Source organism: Oryctolagus cuniculus, chromosome 12, assembly GCF_964237555.1.
Source record: "Oryctolagus cuniculus chromosome 12, mOryCun1.1, whole genome shotgun sequence".
Taxonomy (NCBI): Eukaryota; Metazoa; Chordata; class Mammalia; order Lagomorpha; family Leporidae; genus Oryctolagus; species Oryctolagus cuniculus.
The window spans coordinates 87,057,587-87,072,212 of NC_091443.1; the positions used below are offsets into that span (position 1 = coordinate 87,057,587).

The 14,626-nt window shown below is 52.5% G+C and overlaps 1 protein-coding gene and 1 non-coding gene across 4 annotated transcripts in view; one reads left to right on the plus strand and one right to left on the minus strand.

Moving 5' to 3' along the window:
• Window positions 1-14,626, minus strand: part of DAPK2 (death associated protein kinase 2) — a 121,703-nt gene that overhangs the window by 75,605 nt on the left and 31,472 nt on the right. The gene's annotated exons all lie outside the window — the stretch shown is intronic.
• LOC138842954 (small nucleolar RNA SNORA62/SNORA6 family) lies at window positions 257-410 on the plus strand. The gene has a single exon (XR_011381208.1). It is a non-coding gene; the product is annotated as a small nucleolar RNA SNORA62/SNORA6 family (small nucleolar RNA).

The window sequence follows — 14,626 nt, forward strand, 5'->3', positions numbered from 1 at the left end:
GAAGCAGAGGTACAACTGAATCCCAGGCACCCCAATATGGATGCAGGTGCCTCAAGCAGTGGCTTAACCTGCTATACCACAATGCCTGCCTCCATAAATTTATCTTTTAATTTAATTTATATGACTTTTTTGAAGTTCTCTTGTACACTGTACATGGCTGAATTGCATTGTATATGAGTTCTTTTTTTAAAATCTATAAAAATACTCACATGCTTTTATCAGGTGATATCAACTGTGCCTTAACATTGAAGTTCTTAGTGCACATTGCTGGAGCTTGGAGTGGGAGGCCACTGATTGGCCATGAATTCACAAGTGTAGGTAGTGTGCCACATGAGAGGCAAGTTTTTCACTAACACCACAAGGGTCCCTGGCCTGATGAGTGGAGTTGGATAGTGACACTTGCTACAAGCATGATGTAAAAAAAAAAAAAAAAAAAATGAGGTTTTTATAAAGCACTTCTACAAATATTGGCCTGAAGCCATATCTCGATACCTCACACGGTCAGTATTAACCTGCGTATGTAGACCAGGAAGTTGACGCTCGGAGAGTTAAGGTCACAGAGCTCCTAGCCACAGATCTGAAACTTAAAATCAGATTATGTGATTACCAGTGCAGCATTCTTTGAGAATTCAGCCTATGGAGAGACTAGGAAAGAACAAACACAGTTGCACAGACTCTGGGATGCTGGAGAGAAGTCAATGCCCTCCATCAAGGAACTGGTGTACCAACGAGACGCTCTGGATGCAAACATCACAATGACAACCATGAACGACGGGAGAGGCACGTGCGCAAAACAGTGATAAGTGAGCTCGCACAACAGTGCACTGTCGTCGTCCAATCAAGGGTGAACTCAAAGGGGGACCTCCCCAGCACCAGGGGAGGATCGGGCTGGAGCGCCTTTCCATTCTGCAAACACAAGACCTCGCCTTTGTCAGAGGCGGCATGGGAAAGTCAGCCAGAACCTGCTCAGCACCATCGATCATTCCTCCTAAATCTGTGTGTCCCAGACACGGGCCTCCCTCTCTGCTCCCCCCCACGTGCACCTCCAATCATGGCATTCAGCACACGCTCCTGACATCTCTCCCTACACACTTCTCTGCCTCACACCGTCGGGTCTTCAGGCAGAGCCTGTGATTACCCCCAGGTGCACACCCAGTCAGCCCCCGCCAACGCTGGACACACAGTAGGTCTGCAGTGCACGCTTTCGGTCTGGAGTTGGGCTAGCCTCCTGTTATCACCTCCACCCTCTCGAGCTCAGCTTTCACAGAGCGAAGCTCTCAGGGCCGCCTCCTGACCATTGGTGCTGTCCTCGGGCTCCACCCCACACAGCTCCCAGGTCCTCTTCCGCAAACCCTGAGGTCACCACATTCTCCTCTGAGCAAGACTCCTTTCCCCGTCCCCTGAATCCTGAGCCGCCTGGCCAGGCCCCAGCAGCCTTTCATCACCTGGCCCCTTCTACTCACCCAATTGTCCTCTGGCTTCCCAGCAGGCACAGCCCAACACACTCATTCCCACCCCCGGGCTCTGCCGGCCCTTTGTGCCAGTCCTGGGCGTCTCTCTGCTTACCCACAGCCTAGCGCAGCTCAGTGCAAGTTCCAACTCCTCCTGGAAGTCCTCCGTGTCCATGCTCCACCCCGCCCCCACCCCGCCCCTCACCTCCAGTGCGTCAGCCCTGCAGTCGAGTACACTTCATGATCTTTTTGCGTCCTTTGCTTTCTTGTGTTTCTCTTCCCCCACCCCTAAACTAGACTTAATCTGCTTAAGGGCAGGGCCCCGTCTTGCACTTCATCCGCACGACCCACCACACCCACTGGAGGAGAAGCACGCTGCAGGACCTGGCAGTGCTTGGCACTGGGAATCTGGAACAGTCATGATGAGTAAAGACGAAGTGCTTCCCAGGTGGTGCAGAGGCTGGGTCTACGCAGCGTGGTTGGGGTCTGGGGAAGCGGGGTCATCCAAAGGGGTTAAAAATTTTAAAACTAGGGGCAAGCCTTTGGCCTAGCCATTAAGATGCCAGTTCAAATGCCAATGTTCCAGCACCAGCATTCCACATAGGCACCGGTTCAAGTCCCAGCTGCTCCACTTCCAATCCAGCTCTCTGCTAATGTGCCTGGGAAAGCAGTGGAGGATGGCCCAAGTCCCTGGGCCTCTGCAACCACGTAGGAGACCTGGAAGAAGCTCCTGGCTCCTGGCTTCAGATCAGCGCAGCTCCAGCCATTGTAGCCATTTGGAGAGTGAACCAGCAGATGGAAGACCTCTCTCTCTCTCTACCTCTCTCTGTAACTCTGTCTTTCAAATAAATAATTTTTAAAAAAAATAAAGATTTATTATTAAAAAATGTAAATTCTCAAGCTCCCCACTCTAGAGCTACAGAATCAGGAATGTGGGGGCTAGTTCCAATGCAGACTAACATTTGAGTATTGGTGTTATAAAACACAACAGAAAAATCCAGGTGTACCAGCAGGAGTTCTTCCACCCATAACGACTCCTGTCTTCTGTTTGCTACCACTCCTAACACTAGTGGAACAGTTACCGACTATCTAGGACTCTGCCAATTTTCTTAAGTACAGCTTTCAGGAGCAAAGAGCTGGGACAGAACCTGGAAAGTGTTTTCTTAGCCCTTTCCACACGGTGACGGTCCCTGCTCGTCTCTCGCCAACAAGTTCTCATCATTCCCGAAGCCCAGAAGACCCCACAAGGCAAAGCTCCGCCCGCCTGCCTTCGCTATCCCCTTGACTTTCACAATGTGCAGTTTAATGGTTTTCATCTCAATGTTGTCTACCCACCCCTAGCTTTGAAAGCACTGGGTCAGGCTGCCAGCACCGCCACTCTGATCCCAGCCACGCAGCCAAGCCCCACTTCTGCGGGAGCACCTGCGCCGGCTCTGCAGATGGCTGAGGGGGGTGGGCTTGGACAGTGAGAGGCAGCCCAGCTTCCTGCGACCTTGTGTGTAGGTTGCTGACACTTGTCCTGACCTCAGCAGAGAAGGGCTCAAGAGACAGCCTGGAGTCCTGGTGGAGAATCCCCCCACACGGAGAGACTCAATCCACAGCCTCTCAATGTTGGGGACACAGCAAGAACACAGACCCAGAGCCACTTGACAGAGGGCCCTGCTCACGACAGGCACCCATTCTAAACCCTCTGGGACAGCAAGTGGGCAGAGCAAGGGACAGATGAAGCTGTACACAAAGGGGACAGAGTGGAGTGCAGACAACCCGAGGAGGGGACTAGCTCTAAGGGCACTTGCACCCCAGCTGCATGGCTGCAGGCAGCGAGTCATTGCTGACCAAGTGAGCATCTTTTTCCCTAAAATTTAGAAGGAAAAGATGATCTCAAAAGTCCCTTCCACAAACATCCAGGTGCTAAAGGAGAAAACGAATGCTATAGCTTCATGGACACGCCAAGTCAGTGGCAATGTTCTGGGGCTGTGCTGTCCAACACAGGCGCTGCTCGAGACTGGTGGCTACTGAACACCTGAAATGACTGACAAGCCAGTCTGCTATTTTGTTTATTTTAATGACTTTGCCATTAAATTTAAACAGCCATCTGTGGCTGTGGCTACCACATTTACACGGTGCAGCACGAAGTGAATTCATGAAATGCAAGGTCCTCCTGTCTCCAGACCGTAAGTGAGAAGAAAACTTCAAAGCCCTTCCAGTCTGCAAATGCTTTCATCTAAACAGGGAAGAAATGCCAGGAAGCAGAGCCCCTTGTCCTGGGTCCTCAGCCCAGCCTTGCCACCAGCCCACTTCCTGGAGAGCTGGGAGTCCCTTTCCACCCCACTTGCTTGGCCTCTCCTGTCCCGGTTCCTCCTGTGAAGTACAAACCAGCCACCCTGACTTCGTCCATGGATGCAATGACACATTGCAAAGCTGTGCCCGAAGGAGCCTTAAAAGCCCTAGTGACACCACCCATCCCTGCTGGAGCAACCTTCCCTGAGGCCTTAGTATACACAGCCCTTGAACCAGACGGAGGCTGGGCGACAACGCCACAGCCAAGGGCAAGGGGAGGGGAGAAAGTTTCAGGCATCCACTGACTGATCATATGTTCAGGAACGTGAGGGGCTTACTTACTGCACACACACACACACACACACACACTGAATGCAAATCAATCTCCCAGCAAGTCTACTCTGCAGAATTCATCTGACAATCATATGGAGGTGACACAAAAGTTTGTCTTGTTTACTGTTGAGACCTCAGTGTCTAAAACGCTACTTGGCAGAGAGCAGGTGGGTAAAAAGATGCTAATTTCAGTAACAACTTAAATGCCCACCAACAGGGCACTGGTTAAGTTAATTATGGCCCATTAATAGATCTATACAGTTGTTAAAATAATTTCTCTCTCTCTCTCTCTCTCTCTCTCTCTCTCACACACACACACACACACACACATAAAGAGAGAGAGAGAGAGAAAGAGAGAGATCTGGGAAAATTCACAAGATTAACAAGCATAGGCATTTGCTTCAATGGTTAAAACGCTACTTAAGAAGCCCAGATCCCTATAGAGCACCTGGGTTCAATAGCAACTCTGCTCCTGACTCCTAACACACACCCTGGAGACAGTGGCAAAGGCTCAAGTCATTGGGTTCCTGCCACCCACATGGGAGACCTGAATGGAGTTTCTGGCTCCCAGCTTCAGCCTGAACCAGCCCCAACCATGGTGAACGAGCATCGGGGGGAGTGAACCAGTAGGTGGGAGCTCTCTACATCTGCCTCTCAAATAAATAAATAAAAGTAAAAATAAATAAATAAATAAAGCACACACAGTTTCTGGAAGGACCTACAAGAAATTCAATAATGGTCACTTCTGAGAACTGGCCCTAGAGCGCTTCAGGAGGAAGGTGGGAACGCATCTTAAATGAATGATTGGATTTCCACTCAACTCGCTTTCTTTATCAACTGCCAAAGTTAGGACCTTGTCAAAAATTCTATCTGGAACACTGCATGGCCAATCAACGTATTTCTAGAAGGGATGACAGAGAAAAATGTTTACACAGCAACGTTGTTGGGAAGAGTTTACACGCCACGTCTGAGATGGGCTCATTTTCTTAGACAGACAGGAACACACAGGACCAGAACCCAGACAGCCCCTCCCCATCTAGTCCCGAAGGGAGGCCTAAGACCCCTGCCGCCCCAGGCCCCCAGACAATCCACCGCAGGTGGCAACCACACAGCTAAGGAGCCAGGCCTTCCTCCAGCCGGTGCACAGGAAGCTGTCACCACAGACTCAGGGGCTCTGGAAAGCGAGACGGGGGACACAGAGATGGGGGATGCTGCCATCACCTGTGCACCAAGGCCGAGACCTTGTTCCCCAGGACTGAGATTAGGGCTGGGAGGCTGGGAGTCGGAAGACAGCAATGGAATCTATACCTTCTTAAGAGGCAGAGGCCCTGACAACTTAAACCGTGCCAGGCGCCTTTAAGACATAGTGACCAGCAGGAAAGAGACACTGGGCAAGAGGCCTCCCCGCAGCCGAGATGGCTCTGATTACCTTGTGTGCCCGCCTCTGGAAGCAGATACCTTAAGAAAACAGCAGGGTGAGCTGGGAGATGGGGCAGGAATTTAAGTAAAGAACCTGAGGGCTGACCAGGGCTTAAACACCACATAGCCCAACCAGGCCCTAGACAAAAAGGAGTCAGGGTCCAGAGAGGAGTGCCTGCCTTCTAAAATGACCACAGCTTTGGGAAGGAGGGGTCCATTGAGTGACCAGAGCTAGAGGTTTCCAGGCGGTGGCTGGGAGAGCATTCTGGGAAAACAGCTGGCTGCACACATTACCCCTAATGAAGCCACAGTCAACAAGGGGCCGGTCCCTGTGAGTGGCCCAACCTCGCATGAATAAATCAAGATGCTATTGTGAGCAGATAGCAATCGTTTCAGGACTCATTAGTCACCTCACTTAGCAAATGGGAGCGCCCGGCCTTCTCCAGGTGTGGCCGGCAGCTGTGCCAGAAAGAAACGCCTTCCAGCGAGGGTTCTGGGCCGGGAGGCTCGGCTGCCTGCATCCTCAGGGAGGCTGCATCCATTCAGGCTGAGTGCTCATTGACCTGGTCCCAAGATGGCCTTTACCCACCGCCAGAGAACCTGACCTCTGGGAAGTGAGGCGACTGTAACAGCTGTGCAGAGAGGATTTTTACCTGTGGAGTCAACACTGCTGGTGCCAAGAGGGAGGGAACTTGGGCCTGCAACCCCACCCCAGCCACAGGGGAGCATCCCTCCTGGGCCCCGTCTCCAAGGAGCAGACACAAGCCTTCAGAGCCCTACAGGCTGTTGGGGACGATCCCAGGTCGATGATCCATACACAGCAGATGGAAGACCTCTCTCTCTCTGCCTCTCCTTCTCTAACACTGATTTATTTCAAATAAATAAATAAATCTTTAAAAAAAAAAAAAGTAAGGTGTGATACAGTTGAGGGAGGAGAAACAAATTACCAGGCACACAGCACAGGCCACCAAGGGGCAGGTCATCACAAAGAGTGCTGAGGTGCTGGGGAGGGAGGGATGGCGCGATGTGGACACAAGAGAAGGCAGTGTACTTTTGCAGGATGGTGAGTAAGGATCAGGCAGCAGGAAAGGCACTGTGTGGTCAGGGATCTGTGCCAGCTGCATTCTGGCAAGGGAACAAACAGCCTGGCTGACCCCTAGGGCCCTGCCCATGCCAAGGACACCCGGCTCGCCTGCCTGTGCCACACAGGACGAGGGCAGCATGTTCCAGGTGGGAATTACCACTCTGAAGTTCAAAAGCAGCTAATCCCAGGGTCTGCATGTTCTTTGTACAAAGTCTTCCCATTGCTTGTCTTGAACCGCTTGACCATAAGCCTCAGGGCACTGCTGGGGGCAGAGCAGGCATCTGCTGTGGGCACGGGCCCAGCCTGCAATAAGTGCATTGACCCCAAAGTTCTCAAGCAACTCCGAGAGGAAACAGGAGTGGAAACTTACAGCGGGTTAAACAGTGGCTCCCAAAAAGATACGTGCCTGTCCTAAGCCAGAACATGTGGATGTGACCTTATATGGAAAAAGGATCTTTGCAGATATAATTAACTTAGGCCTTGAGATGAGATCATCCTATATTACTTGAGTGGGCCCTAAAGCTAATGACAGGTATCCTAAGAATGAGAAACAGGGGTGGGCATTCGGCAAAGCAGTTAAGATGCAGCTTGGGACACCTACATCCCAAATCAGAGTGCCTGGGTTGAAGTCCTAGCTCTGCTTCCCAGCCAGCTTCCTGCTATTGTGGGCTCTGCGAGGCAGCAGATGGCTCAAGTACTTGGGTCCTCGTCAACCACCTGGGAAGCCCAGATTGAGTTCCCAGCCCTTGGCATTTGAGAAATGAACCAGCAGGTAGAAGATCTGTGTCTGTTGGTCTTGCTGTCTTTCAAATAAATAATGGGTTTTTTTTTTTAAGATTTATTTAGTTTTTTTTTTTTTTAATTGAAAGTCAGAGTTACAGAGAGAGAGAGAAAGATCTTCCATCAGCTGTTTCACTCCCCAGACAGCTGCAATGGCCAAGGCAGGCCCAGGCTTGGAGCCCAGGCCAAAACCAGGAGCCAGAAACTTCATCCAGGTCTCCAATGTGGGTGCAGGGTCCCAAGCACTTGGGCCATCTTCCACTGGTTTCCCCAGGCCATCAGCAGGGAGCTGGATCAGAAATACAGGAACCAGGACTTGAACTGGTGCCCGTATGACATACCCGTGTCACAGGTGGTGGCTTTACCTGCTGTACCACAACACCTGCCTCACAAATAAATAATCTTCTTTAAGAAGGCAAGGCAGGGGCCGGCACTGAGGCATAGTAGGTTAAGCCTCCGCCTGTGGCACTGGCATCCCATATGGGCACCGGTTTGTGTACTGGCTGCTCCTCTTCTGATCTAGCTCTCTGCTATGGCCTGGGAAGATGGTCTGAGTGCTTGGGTCCTTGCACCTGCATGGGAGACCCCAAGAAAGCTCTTTGCCCCTGGCTTTGGATCAGCTCAGCTCCAGCTGTTGTGGCCATTTGAGGAGTGAACCAGCACATAAAAGATCTCTGTCTCTCCCTCTTTCTGTCTGTAAGCTCCATCTCTCAAACAAATAAATAAAATATTTTTTTAAAAAAGAGTGAGGTATAGGGAGATTAGATGGAAGAGGAGGATTTGCAGAGACACACAGGAGAAAGCAATGTGAAGACAGAGGCAGAGACTGCAGCGATGCATCTACAAGCCAAGAGATGCCCAAGCCGGGGCTCTCCTCTAGGGCTCCCACTCAGCGCGGCATCACGGAGCACCTCAGTGGCTGTAGAGACCGCTCTCTGAGAGGCAGCAGCCGTGGAAGGCCCGGGAGGAAGGCAAAGCACCACACCAAGCCCCAAACTGCACCTCGAAGGCTGCCTGTCCCGCCCTCCCCTGCCATGGCCCCGCTGGGCCCAGGACCACACAGTGAGGTTTTTTTTTGGTTTGTTTTTGTTTTTGTTTTTGTTTTGACAGGCAAAGTGGACAGTGAGAGAGAGAGACAGGGAGAAAGGTCTTCCTTTTCCATTGGTTCACCCCCTAATGGCCGCTGCGGCTGGCACACCACGCTGATCCAAAGCCAGGAGCCAGGTGCTTCTCCTGGTCTCCTATGTGGGTGTAGGGCCCAAGCACTTGGGCCATCCTCCACTGCACTCCCGGGCCACAGCAGAGAGCTGGACTGGAAGAAGAGAAACCGGGGCAGAATCTGGCGCCCCGACTGGGACTAGAACCCGGTGTGCCGGCGCCGCAAGGCGGAGGATTAGCCTACTGAGCCGCGGCGCTGGCCATACAGTGAGGTTTTGAGATGTCCACATCTCCCTATGTCCAGAGAGTCCCCTTTCCAGGACACGGGCAGGTCTACACCTTCCACTGAGTGCAAACCTCCCTGCTCTTCCAGGTCCAGAGTCAGAAACCCATGGTTCAACCCTGATGCTGCCTTGGCCCCGTTGTGTGCCTGGGTCACTAACACCTCTGAGCCCTGTCAACTGGCCCTGTCTGTCTAGAAAGGGAGCCGTGACGGCAGGTGTGCCTGGTGAAGTTCTCTACAGGTGCAGGCGGCCAGCGCGGTGACCCGCATCACGTTCAAGCAAGCACACGCGGCTGTCGGCCTCAGGGCCGGCACAGCACAGATTCCAGGGCCAGCAGGAGTGGACAGATGCCACTGCTCCTTGCAGCTTTTGCAACTTTGAAACCTTCCCCACCAACTAGCAAAATCCAAAACGTGGAAGAAGAAAAAAATAAAATTAAAATCCTATATGGCTTTGCCAGGAAACCCAAAACACTCCAGCCACAACTCAAGAATATTCTAAGCAAAGATAAGCCATTCCCATAATGAGTACTTGCTGCACTTCAACCAACGCAGCTGCTTGAGCAAAACATCAGTCTTAAAAAAACCAACAAAATCAAAAAACACCACATACCACATGCCAGCCCCTCCCCCAAAACACACATCCTTCCTCTTAAGAAAATAAAATAGAGGGAAATCAAGTTTAACAGATGAAATCCAATGCGGAGGCACTCATTCTCGGAAGGCAGGTCCTTGCCCGGGTGATGGGGCAGACGCAGGCATTCTTGGGTTTCAGCTTGCAAGTACACAGATTGGCAGTGGAGGCGGAAGGGGTGGGGAGCCCCTGGCTAGTCCCAAGGGCTGTGAGGGCAGGGCCTGGGAGCCCAGAGAGACAACTGCTGCTCGGAGGCAGAAATCAGCTCTACTCATCCAGCTTCTTAGCTAACCAACCTTGACCTCTGACACAGTGGTTAGGATGCCATTTGAGGTGCCTGCATCCCATATCAGAGTGCCTGGGTTCCAATCCCACCTCCACTTCCAACGTAGCTTTCTGCTAATTCACACTTTGGGAGGCAGCAGTGATGGCACAAATAATAGAGACCCTGCCACCCCTATGGGAGACCTAGATGGAGTTCTCGGCTCCTGACTTCACCCTCGGCTAGCCTTAGCCTTGCAAACATTGCAGGAGTGAACCAGCAGACAGAAGATCTCTGTCTCTCCGTTGCTTTTAGATAGATAGATTAGATACTTTTTTAAAAAGTTCAATATACCATCTGGGGCTGGTGCTGTGGTGTAGCAAGTAAAGCTGCTGCCTGTAGTGCTGGCATCCCATATGGGCACCGGTTTAAGTCCTAGCTACTCCACTTTCAATCCAGCTCTCTGCTATGGCCTGGGAAAGTAGTAGAAGATGGCCCAAGTCCTTGGGCACCTGAACCCACATGGGAGACCTGGAAGAAGTGCCTGGCTCCTGGCTTCAGATCAGCCCATCCCTGGCCATTGTAGCCATTTGGGGAATGAGCCAGTGGATGGAAGACTTCTCTCTCTCTCTCTCTCTCTCTCTCTCTCTCTCTCTGCCTCTGCCTCTCTGTAACTCTGCCTTTCAAATAAATAAATAAATCCTTTTTTAAAAAAGTTCAGTACACCAGCTCCCCACCCATAGGCCTTGATGCTGTAACCCCACACTCCCACTCCCTGCTCTCCAACAATGGCCTTAAGCAATTGGCAGATGAAAAACCCTCCCAGACCAGCCAGAAGGACCCCCAAAGGAGCCACTTGCCCCAGGTTGCCATGGTCCCACAGCCCAGGCCACGTGGTCCCTGCGGGTTGACCGAGGACTGAGGAGGACAGACACAGCCAGGCCCAGGCCCAGGGCTGACACAGCCAGGACTGTCCCTGCAGCTCCTCTTGGGGCAGCCTTCTCCTCCAAAGGCTTGGTTCTGGATGCAGACAGCATGTAGTTCCTTCGTTAGCTCGGGCTCCCTTTAGAGGTCTCTGCTCTCTGGCACATAACTTGAGCCCCTGGGGAAGCAGGCTGCATGGCAGGAAGAGCAAATGCTTGGCAGTCAGAATTGGACCGGGCGGCCAGCGCCGCAGCTCACTAGGCCAATCCTCCGCCTTGCAGCGCTGGCACACCGGGTTCTAGTCCCGGTCGGGGCGCCGGATTCTATCCCGGTTGCCCCTCTTCCAGGCCAGCTCTCTGCTGTGGCCAGGGAGTGCAGTGGAGGATGGCCCAAGTCCTTGGGCCCTGCACCCCATGGGAGACCAGGAGAAGCACCTGGCTCCTGGTTTCGGATCAGCGCGGTGTGCTGGCCACAGCAGCCATTGGAGGGTGAACCAAAGGCAAAGGAAGACCTTTCTCTCTGTCTCTCTCTCTCACTGTCCACTCTGCCTGTCAAAAAAAAAAAAAAAAAAAAAAAAAAAAAGAATTGGACCGGGGTCCTCTGCCGCCTGCCTTTGAGCTCTGAGAGACAGACAGGCAGGCAGAGGTCTTCTATCTGCTCTTTTACTCCCCAAATGCTTGCCTGACCCTGGCTTCCGCAGCCCTAAGTTAATGCCTATCACACAACCTCATGTAAGGTTAGTAACAACTATGAAGGGGTCTTCAAAAAGTTCCTGGAAAATGCGTGTTATGAAAAATCTATGCACAGCTTTCCAAAGGTTTTTTTGGCAGCAAAACAAAAGTATCTTTTAATTCCATTGTTCTGCAAACTATTCTAGTCAGTTACTTAGTTAGTTAGGAGAGGAACTGAAACAGAGAGAGCTCCCATCCACCAGTTCACTCTCCAAAGGCCTGCAACAGCGGGGGTGGGCCAGGGCCACAGACAAATTCAGGAGCTGGGAATGCAATCCACATCCCACACCCGTGGCAGGAACCCAGTAACTTGAGTCATCACTACCGCCTCCCAGGGTGTGCATCAGCAAGAAGCTAGAATGGGAAGTGGTGCTGGGTATGGAACCCTGGTACTTCAATGTGGGAATGCACGTTCACTAACGTCTTAACCATTAGGTTTAACACCCAACCTGGGGCCGGCATTGTGGCACAGTGGATTAAGCTGCTACTTGCAATGCCAGCATCCCATAAGGGCACTGGTTCATGCCCTGGCTGCTCTACTTCCAATCCAGCTCCTTGCTAATATACCTAGGGAAAGCAGTAGAGGATGGCCCAGGTGTTTGGGCCTCTGCCACCCATGTGGGAGCCTGGGATAAGGCTCCTGGCTTCAGGCTGGCCCAGCCTTGGCTATTGCAGCAATTTGGGGAGTGAATTAGTGGATAGAGGTTCTCTCTCTAAATCTACCTTTCACATAAATAAATAAATAAATAAATAAATAAATGTTTTTTAAAAACCCCACCAATCCTTTCCATACATGGAGAAACCTAGTATTTGGCTGGTGCTTAATCAGTGGTATTCAGCATCATTCAAATGCCACTCCCACTCCCACCCCACCCCCACCCCCACCCCCACCCCCACCCCCACCCCAGTGCTCCAAATCCCAAGCCCACTCACTCCCCTGTAACAGCCCTCTTCCATTCAGCTCCCACATGACCACCTCCCAGGGGACCGTGTTCTCACACCTGCCCACTTCTGGGTCAAACCTGCCTCACTGCTGTGGAGGCCAGCGCCGGCTCCCAGATGCCATTCAAAGCGGTGACAGGTCTGTGGCCTTGGGGGGAGGGGGGAAGCACCCTGGAATCTGCAGTGGTTGGAGGAGTCTGCCGTCACAGCCTCTTTCGCGGTGCACGTCAGGGAGTGAGCGCACAGAGCTCAGGGCACCTTCAGAGGAGCGGCTTCTCCCCAGGGGCTCTCCCCTTCCCCTCACGGCTCTGGCACCTCACAGAGCCCATCAGGCCAAACATCCTCCCTCAGGGGTACCCGGAGGGCCTGAAAAGTTCCTACAGACTCTTCCAAAGCCACATTTCATCGGCAATACACGCAGTCCCTGTCCGATGATGGAGGAGGACTTTGGTAGACAGTGTGGAAACAGAAGGATACGAAAGGAACAAACCGTGGCCATCTCACCACCCTGGAGAAGGCCACGGTGATTGTTCGGTGTGCGTCTTTCCAGCCTTTTCCCTACATGCGTGTATCGAGTTAAGTGCACGCTCATAGGCCAGCCAGCAGGTGCAGACAGGAAAGCAGCCGACTGCCCGGGGACAGCCTCCTCCTCCTGTGTTCCGTTCTCCCCACCCATAGACAACTTACGTTGCACAACTACGTCTTGTCTTATCAGGGGCTGGTGACCTTCTACCCCTGAGTAAGTTAACGCAGTCGTCTCTGCTTTCCATTTTCATGCCGCAGAGTCAATATTTACCAGCCATGTTGCTAAAACAAGGACTGGGCCCAGACGAGGTGCCAAGCCGCCCTGTCTAAAGGTGGCAGCAGCAGGCTCTGCGGCACCCGTGGGTTTCCCTGTGCCCCAGGCCTCGGCACCAGGTGAGCAGTTCCTGCTGTCACTGAGCAGGCTGCCTCTGGTCCAGCGAGGAAGCTTCTCACAACCAATGAGGTTAGAACCTGCTATGGAGCACGTAAGTGTTAGAGATGGGGAAACTGAGGCCCTATTGGAGGAAAGGACTGGGTCCAGGCACACACAGCTCCAGAACCAAAACCAAAACCCCTCAGGTCCCACACCTGCTCTTTCTCCTGCACTGTCTCATTGAAAGCATCAACAAGGAGGGGCAGGGGCGGGGGCCGCAGTAGGAGCCAGAACCTATTTCAGCAGGACCAGAAATTGGGCAAGGGTGCCCTGAGATGGTTGATTTCAGAGCAGTCTTCTCACCAGTGGCCTGGTTTCTTGCACTAATGATTAAGATGTTACCACAGACTCATCAATCCTCTCACCTCTCGCTGGCATCCATTCATCCATTCATTCAAATGGCAACTTCTTATTAAGGACCAACGATGAGACGTTGCTACTTAATTATTCCTGGCTTCACCAGAGCAGCATCACTTTGCCCACCTCCTCTAGGGAGGATTTGTAGTCGCCGATTTCCTCGGCGGACCAAGAAAATCTGAGGCTTAAAGGAAAACATCTATAGGAAGGGAAGGCAGGCGAATCGCAGCTTGGGGGTAGCGCTCTGACAGCAGGCTCCTGAAAGACAGTCCCTATTCCCAAGGGCACCTCGAGTACTAGAAGGAATGAGCGTAAAGAGAAGGGAGAGGGGGCTTGAGTGATGCCAAATGCCCATGGCCTGTCTGTGCAGCACTAGAAAGGGCAGAGGACCTGGACCCGGGAGACCTGCATTTGGGTCCCACTCCTGCCACCAAAATGCCGCATGGCCCAGAAAGGGAAATGTCCTGGCCCAAGGCCACACAACCTATTGGTGACTGAAGTGGAACTTTACCCAAGTTCTTTACTCCAAGTCCGCGGCTGCTGCCACAAATGAGTCTTTCTACTCCTCTAAAAATCCAAACAGTGCCAAGAAAGCCAGAACCCTGATCTGGAACTTCTACAGTAACAGGGCTTCTCTCCATCTTCTCCCTCAGCTGACAGCAGGTCCTGACCACAAGGGGAAGCCCCGGCACCTCCTGTCCACAGAACCAAGCTTTGTCCCTTCCTGTAGAAGGAGAAGCACACCGGGAACACCCGGCTCTGTCAGAGAAAGGAAGATGCTGTGCTGTGGGACAATCGTGGCTCGGGACAGGCAGCACAAACGAGCTCTCTGCGCATCTGCTGGAATGTGAAACAGCTCTGTGCACTTGGCCCGTTTCCTTGCCCTGTCCCCTCCAGGCAAGCAAACAAAGAAGGTCATGTGAGCAGGCCTGCAATAAAAAGGCTGCTGCTCAGACGAGGGCCCAAGTGCTTAGGCCCCTGCTACCCACATGGGAGACCCAGATGAAGCTCCTGCCTCCTGGCTTCGGCC